The 10,610-nt window shown below is 42.1% G+C and overlaps 1 pseudogene; it reads left to right on the plus strand.

Annotated features, from left to right (window-relative positions):
- The first annotated feature begins 3,857 nt into the window (after window positions 1-3,857).
- On the plus strand, window positions 3,858-9,463 carry LOC122700831 (annotated as a pseudogene).
- The last annotated feature ends 1,147 nt before the right edge of the window (window positions 9,464-10,610 follow it).

Below are 10,610 nucleotides of genomic sequence, written 5' to 3' on the forward strand. Positions count from 1 at the left end.
TCAGACTTTAAAGCCAAGAGAATCCTAAATATAGCTGAATGTTTTATTTCCTTTAAGCATTCTGAGATTTGTCTCTCAACCAGGTGAACATTTTCATACTAGTCCAAAAAGAGGCGCTTGAAATAAAGACACATATTTAAGAGGAAACAAGTGATTTCCATGGCAGCTAAGGCGAGCTTATTCTTTGCAGAAGGCAGAGTCTCTCAGGGGAAAATTTTCAAATGCATGTCTCTGGCTCCCTTGGTCAGATCTAATATCTGAATGTGCTTTCATGATGCTGATCATACAGTCTTGGGCCATAGTGAGTGGGAAAATATTTATTTTTTTCTACAAAGTATGTACTGCCTCACAAGGAAATGCTGAGCAGGAGTCTTTCTCATTTTGGAAGTTTTGTTTTCTTTTCCCCTAGAAGATACAGAATGCTTTAAAAATTAATTAAAGCAAAGCAATGATATGCCAGTAAGCAGATGCTCTTTCCAGCAGGGAAGTCCACATCCCTTATATATTTTCCCAGGCTTTCCCCACTGAACTCACAGAATTTCTCAAAGGGGATTTAGAGACCACTTAGTTCCCTTTTTCTTATAAATGAGGGATCTTTCTCTTTCTTATAAATGAGGGATTTTCTTATAAATGAGCCCTAGAGGCTTGATTTGCCATGAGGACTCAGGGTATATACGTACTAGAGCCAGTACTAGACTGAAAAAGAATATACTTTATCACTCAAGTGAGTTTCTCTTTGCTTTTTATCTTTTCCCTCTTCCATTGTCATCAAACAAAAACTTTCAATCGAGTTACGGAAAAAATGTAGCTGAACCTTATTTAAGCCTACAGGGTGTTTATTGAGTAAAAAAAACTTAAAGATTCACAAGTAGGTTCAACTCCCATGCGGTTTGTCTCAGGTACTCAAGTGCTTTCTCCAGGACCTGATTTTTGCCTCCATCTCTTTTTCTGTTTCCTCTGTGAAAGACCCATTTTCAAATACATTCTGTCCTTGCAGTGACATGAGCCTCTCATTCTCCAGGTTCAGGTCCAGCTGGAGAAAGTACTTCCTCTTCTGGCTTCCCAGCAAGTTCCCATCATTGCTTTGTTTTTGATTGGGACCTGTGCTCATCACTGAACCAATTTTGTTGGCCAGGAGGTTGCATTTTTCTCCTTCATCAGATCCAAGCCATGGGCCATACCCCTGGAGCTGGGGATGTAGCCAATACTTTTTGAGTCATAGGAGAGTTGAGGCAAATTTTGAGTATTATTACTAATAGAAGGAGAATATATGCTGACTGGCCCCCTAGTTACAAATGGTTTTCTGTATTCTCTTTTAAAATCTCTTCCTTTACGTTTCAGTATCAAGCACCTACCAAATATCAGGTTTATATATGTGTTCAGTTGTTCAATTGTGTTTCACTCTTTGCAACCCCATGGACCTTAGTCTGCCAGGTTCCTCTGTCCATGGGATTCTCCAGCAAGAATACTGGAGTGGTTGCCACTTCCCTCTCCAGGAGATCTCCCAACCCAGTGATCAAACCCATGTCTGTAGCACTGGCAGGTGGATTCTTTACTACTGCGCTACATGGGTTTATGGTTGGGATAAAACAGACAACATATCTGACATTTGTAATCCTAGGGAGGAATTGTGTGTAGAAACAGTCATCAAAATATTCCAGAAATAGGTTAGGTAAGAAAAACTAACAGAGATTAGTGTTTATCTCTTAGAAGTATATGCTAGAATATTTACAGATAAAATGATGTGATGTCTGGTATAATTTCTTCAAAGTTGTCTGGGTTTTTAGGGGAGGATGGGGGTGTAGATGAAATTTAGTAGACAACTGATGAAGCTGGGTGATGGTTGTGTGGGGATCTCTACTTCTGTGTAAGCTTGAAATGTTCTGTAATAAAATGTTTAAGAAAGTCCTACAGACAAATATGCTATTAAATAAGTTCCATGACAGAAATATATATATAACACAAGAGGACCCAACGAAGTTTCAGAGGTCAAGAAAGAGTTTCCAAGGAAGTGAAATATTATAATCTGAAGTAGGACTCGTGAGTATGAAGATATTAGGTAGACAGTACATCACACCCACTCCTGCTTGAGTTTGGAAACAGTTGAGAGAAAGACAAAGGACTCAGGCAGATGGAAATCAAAATGTCAGCTTATTACCGACACAGTTTGATGTGGTTTACATGTGTAATCAGGTAAGCCCGCTAATACGCCTCTGAGTTGAACTGATGCTCGAAGACTGAAAACAAGATTGCAGACCAGAATACAACCTCGTGAAAGCTGGAACAAAGGATAAGACAAGGGCAGGACTGGGTGTACTTATTCCCCTTTCACAAGCCCTGCACGTGGCACTCCTCTTCGGGTGGAGGAGTGAGTCAGAGCGGGACCAAAGGCCACGCTGGTCCCTGCGGGAGCTCCTCACAGATGGGTCATTGCGGAGCCAGGTGACGAATGGCTCCCTCTTGAGAAGTAGTGGGAAACTCGGTTCAAGGATGGCTGAGCAGGTCAAGAACAGGGAAATGTCTTCTGGGCAGGTGGGGCCGCCCATGGGAGGGCCTACATAGGCCTCGCCCTAGTGCTGGGCGTGTGTAGGAATGGAGGCTTGGTCCCGCCCTCAAGGCATGTGTGGTTTATGTGGGAGATCAACACGCAAAGACCCCACCACGGTGAACAAGACACACCTAAATACTGCTGAGAAGGAGAAGTGCAACACGAGTTGGTATTACTGAGGGAGTCAAGCTGAATTCTCAGCATGTCCTAGTGGAGGAGGGGGAGAAGGAGGGAAAAGAAAGAAGAGGAGGATTAGGAAGGCCTTCCTGGAGGGGCAGTTATTTATCCAGTCCTTAAAAAGAAATCGCTCAAAAAAAAAAAAAAAGTCGCTCAGTGTCCGACTCTTTGCAACCCCATGGACTGTAGCCCTCCAGGCTCCTCTGTCCATGGAATTCTCCAGGCAAGAATACCGGAGTGGGTCATCATGCCCTCCTCCGGGGGATCTTCCCAACCCAGAGATTGAATCCGGGTCTCCTGCATTGCAGGGAGATTCTTTACCATCCCAGCCACTACTGGAAGCCCACCTGGTCCTTCAGGCGAGGTAGAAGTCCCATGAGGATAGGCTGAGGAGCAGGCTCTCTATGGAACAGGAACTGTGTGGTGCCTCTCCTGGCCTGTTTTGTCCAGGGTTCCCACCTGTGCCGTTGTCTCCACACCGTTCCAGCCTTTGAGGGAGCCGAGACTTCGGGGTGTTTTTCTCGCCCTCAGATAATTTGTATATAGTGAAAGCACAGGTGAAGTCTTGCCACACTGAATATTTGGAACCTTGTAGCATTTATAGCCCCAGTTCACAAGCAGGTAGTTTATTTTTAATTTATTATTTTTTTTTTATTGAGGGATAATTGCTGTTTTCTGTCAAACCTCAACATGACTCAGCCATAGGGATACATACAGGCCCTCCCTTTAGAACCTCCCTCCCAGCTGCCTCCCCACCCCACCCGTCTAGGTTGACGCAGAGCCCTTTTGAGTTTCCCGAGCCAGACAGCACATTCCCATTGGCTATCTATTTTACACATAGGAGACCTGGGAAGTTGTTCCAGATTGTCTCCTATGGTCAACAGCAGCCTGTTGATAAACCGTCTGGCATTCTGATAAAAGTTTACCTCTTTTTTTCCCTAGTAGATATGGAACCAGAGGGTTTATCGACAGGCTGTTGTTGACCATAGGAGACAATCTGGAACAACTTCCCAGTCTCCTGTTATAACCCTTCGGGTTTTAGCTCCTCAGCAGATGTGGAAAAGGCACCCTTCCCCCAGCCAACATGGTAGGGCTTGGCAGGCAGAGCGCCTGCTGAGCTTCGGTGCCCGCCATGTCGCTCCTCCGAGGCTTTCCTGCTGTGACTCACCCGCAGACTGGTGGCTGTGATCAGCAACAGACGGAGGAGCGACTAGCCACTCTGGTTTGCGTTGCTGGATTTCCTATTTTTGCCGAAATGACGTCTTTTTAGACTCGAGGGTTATGATGGTTAATTTTATTTGTTAACTTGCCTGGATCATAGGGTGCCCAGATATTTGGCTGAACGTTATTTTTAGGTATGTCTGTGATTGTGTGTCTCGATGAAATGAGCGTTTAAATCAGTAGACGGAATAAAGCAGATTTTCCTCCCCAGTGCAGGTGGACATCATCCAGTGAGGGCATGATCAGAACAAGAAGATGGAGGAGGGGAGAATTCTCTCAGTCTCGATTTCTTTCTCTTTCCCCCTCCCTCCCCCTCACCTTCTCTCCCTAACCACTTGAGCTGGGACATTGACCTTCTCCTGCCCTCAGACGGGACTCACGGCACTAAGGCGCCTGGTTCTCAGGCCTTCAGACTTGGACTGAAACTACCCCATGGACTCTCCCGTGACCCTGGCTTGCAGATGGCATTGTGAGACTTCTCAGCCTCCACAAACATGTCAGTCAGTTCCTTATTTTACACACACACACACACACACACACACACACACACACACACACACACACATTCTATTTCTCTGCAGAACCCTAGTACAAGAGTCAATAATGAATAAAATTTTTTGATTTCTCACAAATACGTTAAGAAGTTTTCTTGACCAAAAGATGTTTATTCTCAGCAGAATCGCTTTTTTAAAATCTGATTTTCCACATCACTTCCCTCTCTTTAAACCACATTGTTGTAATCTTCCCATCCCTTTTGATTCAGGCTGCATTTCTACAGTGCGCCTCAGTGCTCTTAAGGCTCTTCTGGAAATTCCAGTTTATTCATACCCATCCTCAAAGGGATGTTCTCTAGAGAAGGGTCAAGGAATAGAAAGTTTGACTTAGTCACTTTAAAAATGGGTCGCATGTCTGAAACTGTTAACTCAAGAGTTCCTGCACATTTTATTTTTTTAATTAATTTATTTTTTCTTTTTTTTTTTTATTGTAGTGGTTTTTACCATACATTGACATGAATCAGCCATGGATTTACATGTGTTCCCCATCCCAATCCCCCCTCCCACCTCCCTCCCCATCCCATCCCTCTGGGTCTTCCCAGTGTACATTTTAAATAAAGAGATTTTGAGGTGATTAAAGATAGGATATAGATTCCATATAAACATTGTATATTTGATTTATTCATCCATTAGTTGAGTGTCAGATCCTAGCTAGGTGCTTTGGAGAAAACAGAGAAGATTAAATGGTTACACGTGTAATCCAAGTTCTTACAGTTTAATGACATAGACAAATATAAGCATTATGATATATGATGTTGTTGTACAGTTACTGTTGGCCCAATTCTTTGCAACCTCATGGGTTGTAGCCAGGCTCTTGTCCTCCACTATCTTCCAGAGTTTGCTCAGATTCATGACACAAGATACAGTGGGTCTAATAAGCAAGTTATAAAGGAGAGCTGTTTTCTGGTTAGTAGGACTTGGGAAAGCTCAATGGAAGTGACTTTTGAACAAAGGTTGGATTAAGAATCGGATGACAGGGAAGGATTACAGGCCAACGCTGTGGCAAAGCACAGATGGAAGGGTAGGGGGGTTGGTATGTGGTCTGATTTAACCAAAGCATAGGGTAGTGTGAGAATTTATTGACAGAGTGGCTACTATGTGCATGCATTGCTTCTAATGTGCAAACACTAAAAGACAGGCATCGCTATTCCCTTAGCAGATGAAAAGATCGTCATCTCAGAGAAGTTAAGTAACTGTCCATAGTTATGTAGCTGTAAGCCGTGATGTTAGGAGTCAGATGCAGGTCTAGATGACTCAAAAGCCTGTGTTCTTTCTGCTCTACTACTACTGTCCTTAACTTGTATGTGTAGGGGAGAAAATGCGGAATTGTACTTCATTCATGGGGTAATAGAAGGGAGGCATAGGCAAGAAAAAGAAAACGCTCTGATTGAAGAGGCCTTGTTGATAGCATATTTTTTCTGGTAAGGCATGCTCATATATAGATGGCATTATAAAAATGATGGTGATGACAACATGTAGGTGTCATTTGCTGAATGCCAAAAATAGGTAAAAAATTATATCATCAGTGATGCTCACAACTGTAGGTATCACGGTCGTGCAGTTTGTTACCTGATGTAGTGGAAAGAGCAGAGGTACAGAGCCCAAAAGAACTTGGTTCCAATTCTGCTTTTCTAGTTATTGAACTCTAGGCAGTTTATTATTTATGAACTTTGATATCCTCATCTGTAAAATAGGTATACATACTTATGTCATGGAGTTGTAAATGTTAGAAAAAGCTTTTTTAAATCTTAGTGCATTTTATAACAAAAGCAGAAGAGTTAGATAATAAAAGTGAAAATTCTGCTGTAGAAGCAAGAGTACCTCTGAGTATGTCTAAATGAAAAACATAATAGTGTGACAAAAATATGAATAGTCATAGTACCAAAATTTAGTCTACCTTAATAAAGGCTGCTCTTTTATTTACAAAAAGAATTATTTACTAGAGTAGGCAGCTGAGGATATGACTATGAATTTAAATATATTCTGAGAATGGAGAGGATTTAAATTCATGTATATAAAGCAAAATACACCTAAACATTATTGTTGTAGAACCTCATAAAAGATACAACTCATTCTTACTATCCATGAAAAAGCATATGAAATATGCTTTTACATCCATTGTATTAATGCTTCTCTGTCTAGATTTTTTAATGACCATTTTTAATTCTTTTTGAGAAGAAATTCAGTACATCAAAAATAGGTCATGCTGTGCATGGATTTCTTTTCCTAGCTTGATGTGTGCTTACATAGTAGATTGAGAATTGAATCTTCTCAGAATGAAAAATGGATATTTCTGACATTCATATAAAGCATCAGAAAATTGTAAATATATTTATTGACAGTATTGCTGCAATTGTTTTGAATGTAATAATAGTCTTGCAAAGAATGCCCATCTAGAAGGCTTTGTTTTTGTTAATAGACTCTTGTAATTGAGACTCTTGTGTGGAAACCTCCCAAAAGGAAATCCTATAATTGGGGAAAGCAGGGAGGGAATATACAGCATTCCAGATAATTTCACCTTCTTGAAGCCTTAGCGGTTGGTGTTTTAATTGATTTCTTGCCCCAAGTCAGGACACTGGACCTCGATTAATGTATCTAAAGAAATATTAGGAACAACTTTAAAACATATACAATTAGTAGAGTCTTTAGGATGTATTTATGTTATTTTTGTAAAGTGTAACTATTACTGGAAAATACTGTGAAGGACCCCATTGAACTATCAATAGCCTTACTAGATTTGTAAGCAGAAAAAATAATCCCCAAACTGGGAAAGTATTTTCTCCAGAGGGTTCTTTTCAGGACACTAGGGCAGAGTGCTGAAAAATAAGTCCATCCTGCAAAATATTCTGTCAGTCTTTCCCTAGAGTAAGCTGGGTACAAGGTATAGTTTTAAAAGTTGAGTAAATGCTTGCAATGAACTGATTAGTCTATCCCTGCCTTGCAATCTAAATCTGAGTAATTTATTTCAACATAGGAATATGTAAATACTATGATACCATTCATTTCTCTTATATTCTTAATATCCAGGTATTCCCAAGTCGTAACAAAATTTATGCATCATAACTTTAGAATTTACCTTATTTTAGGGATGTGTCCTGTGTAAGTGGCCATAAGTTTAGATGCATAAAATGTACAAAAATGGCTGCTATGACATTATTTATAAGAATAATGCTATCATGAAATCCTAATAATAGCAGAGTGCTCAAAAGTGTTAGGCTAGATTCAGAAGTTGGAATAACATGCAGCCATTAAAAATGGAGTTTTTGAAGACTAAAGATATTAGAAAATTCTTGGAATTTGATGTAAGAATTATAATTACAATTATGTATATAATATCTAGCCAGATATGAAAATATCAACACATCAAGCATTAAAATTATTAGAAGGAAATACTTCAAATATAACTGATTATTTGGGGGCACTGGGATTTTGAGGGATTTGTTTTCTTCCTTGTTATTTAATTGATTAATGTCACAGGCCTTTATTAAAACCTAACATGTGGTAGGCACTATACTAGAGAGCTGTTCATTCAATAGTGAGCAAAAATAAAATAGCCCCTGTCATCATTATGCTTCTAATACAGTGGAGAAGACATATTAATTTTTAAAAAACCTGAGTTAAGTATAAAACTACAACTGGGATAAGTGCTAAGAAGGAAGGAGACTGTGAGCACCTATGACAGGGAGCCTAGCTTAATTTGGGGTTTAATTCACTGCAGAATTGACAAGTGCATGAAAGCCCGATGTGTGGGTAGGAGATTTTAGCAGGTGCGTGCGGGGGGAGGACTGGGAGTGTTCCTTCTCACAGCAGAAGCCCTGTGGTAGGATGGGGGCTGAGTGTGGTGTTACGGGAAGAGGGGTTAGGGAACATAATATAGTATTTGTGTTTTAAAATTTTCATTCTCTTCTGCAGTGCAGAAAAGAGATTAGAAGGAGGAGAAGCACAGTCAGGGAACCTAGCCAGGGCATTATGGCAGCAGTATAGGTCAGTGGTGATAATACTTTGGATTAAGGAGGTGAAGGTGGAGACATGGCATCAAAGGGATGGAATCATAACACATTTAGGGGGTAACCATGCAGTGGACTTGATGATGGATTATACATGGAGATGAAGGAGCAGGGAAGACTGAAGAGGACTCCTAGGTTTCCAGTCTGAGCAACTATTTGGAAGGTGGTGCCAGTCATTTCAGCGAGTGATCCCGAGGTCCTGAGGAATTCTGTAGGTTGTCAGGTAGAGGGTGGTTGGGTAGAACTCATTTCAAGTTGCCGCTATGAATCCATGGTGACGTTCGTCGGCCCTGATGGTGGACTTTCTCCAAAAGCCGGGCTCGGTCACTCAGGAAAGGAAGGTGGGACTCACCTCCAGAGGTGGGATTTGGCTCCACCAGTGAGGAGCAAGTGAGTTTAGCACATGGGCGGGAATTTTTCAGTGATGATGGACCGAGAAACCGATGCTGAATGCACATGTTTTAAAAAAATAAAATGAGAAGGCTCGGGGAACCTTGTGCGTGGCGAATTGGGGGTGATCGCGGGGTACCTTCACCGCGGGTGTGATCGGCGGTGGTCTTCCCAGCCACTAAGGGCTTCCGCGGCGCCCCTGTGGGAATTGGGCACCGATGGAGAGGCAGTGTCACAGCTGTAAGCATCGCAGCCCTTCGGATTGCAGGGGGGAGCTGATTTCCACCTTCGCCTGCGGTCTGCTGTGGCTGCAGGCCAAGGAAGATTCCTGGGGCTCCGTCACCGGTGGAGCGCTGACCCGGGCGGTGCTGGCGCCCCACAGTGGCACCTTGGATATGGTGGGCTAGGCGATGATGGGGGGCGTCTTTCTGACCCTCATCCTTCTCACGCGCCACCCCACCCATCGGTTCCGCAATGCACCCCCATTCCTGGAGGACCCCAGCCAGCTGCCCGCTAAGGAGGGTGCCCCGGCCCTAGGCTACCCCAGTTGCCAGCAGTACCTCTGAGGACGTGACCCCGTATCACCGCCACCGCGGGCGCTCCTCCTTCGTCCCCTCCCCGGTGATCTGCCTTGAAGGGAGGGCTGGCTCCCAGGTGGCGCATGGAACCTCCAGAGGGGAATTCTATTTGCTGCCTAATCCCAGGGCACCCCAGCTGCCCTGATGGGTCGGTCCCTTTTCTCTCAGGGCACCCCAACCCCCACTCATAGATGTAACAGGCTCTCACCCCAGCCCCTTTGCACGGCGCTCTGATGAGCATTTAAAGCCAGTTTTGAAAAAAGAGAGAACGCTCCTAATGTGCTCCTGATGTATTGACACTAAACAGAGGGTTCAGTGACTTATGTTTCCAAAATGTTGAAGATTGACCATAATTTGGAATAATTGAATAAGCAAGCTCTAAATGTGGAAGTTTTGTCAAAAGATGGAGTTCTTGAATAAGTGCCTTTAGATAAGAAATAGTTATAGGTGACTAAAAGATCTTTTCTACACTTTGTAGTATTTTTGATGGCTCTTTAATATGTACATCTTGCTATTGTAATCATAAAATAGGTATAAAACAAAAGACATCCTCATTTTGCTTTCAGTTGAGGTCAATATTTTGAAACTGCTAAATGAATGAAGGGAAGTCTAGAGAGAAAGAGTAAATAGTGAATAAAAAACCTTGGGTTTAAGTGTAATTAAACCAACAGTAAACATTTTCTTAGTTCCTGAAATCCATTTGAGATTTTATATCCCATTCACTAGGACAATTGTCCTTAAGAACCTAACTGCAACCTTAGTGTTCTGTTAGCTTAGGAACTAACCTAACTGTTCTCCCAACCTGGCTCACAGTGGCTACTTCTGAAAAAATGGACATGATCTGTTCTTGTTGGCATATTTAGGGGGAAAAAGTAGGTATATTATTGTTTTCAAGATATTTTTGAGGGTAATATTCAAATGGAGGAAATTTCTTAGCATCAAATGGTACCATATTTGTGACATATTAGTACTAGAGTCAGAGACTCCTCTTAGTCTCTTTGAGTTTAGGAACTTAAAGATCATCTAGTCCTGCAGGTTTATTTTCACATGAAGAATCTGAGATTTAAAGAATGACTGATACAGTCTAGCTTCTTCCCTCTGCCTTGTCCTGATGAGGCTGTGCGGCTTTTTAAAC

Source organism: Cervus elaphus, chromosome 9 (genome assembly GCF_910594005.1).
Source record: "Cervus elaphus chromosome 9, mCerEla1.1, whole genome shotgun sequence".
Classification (NCBI taxonomy): Eukaryota; Metazoa; Chordata; class Mammalia; order Artiodactyla; family Cervidae; genus Cervus; species Cervus elaphus.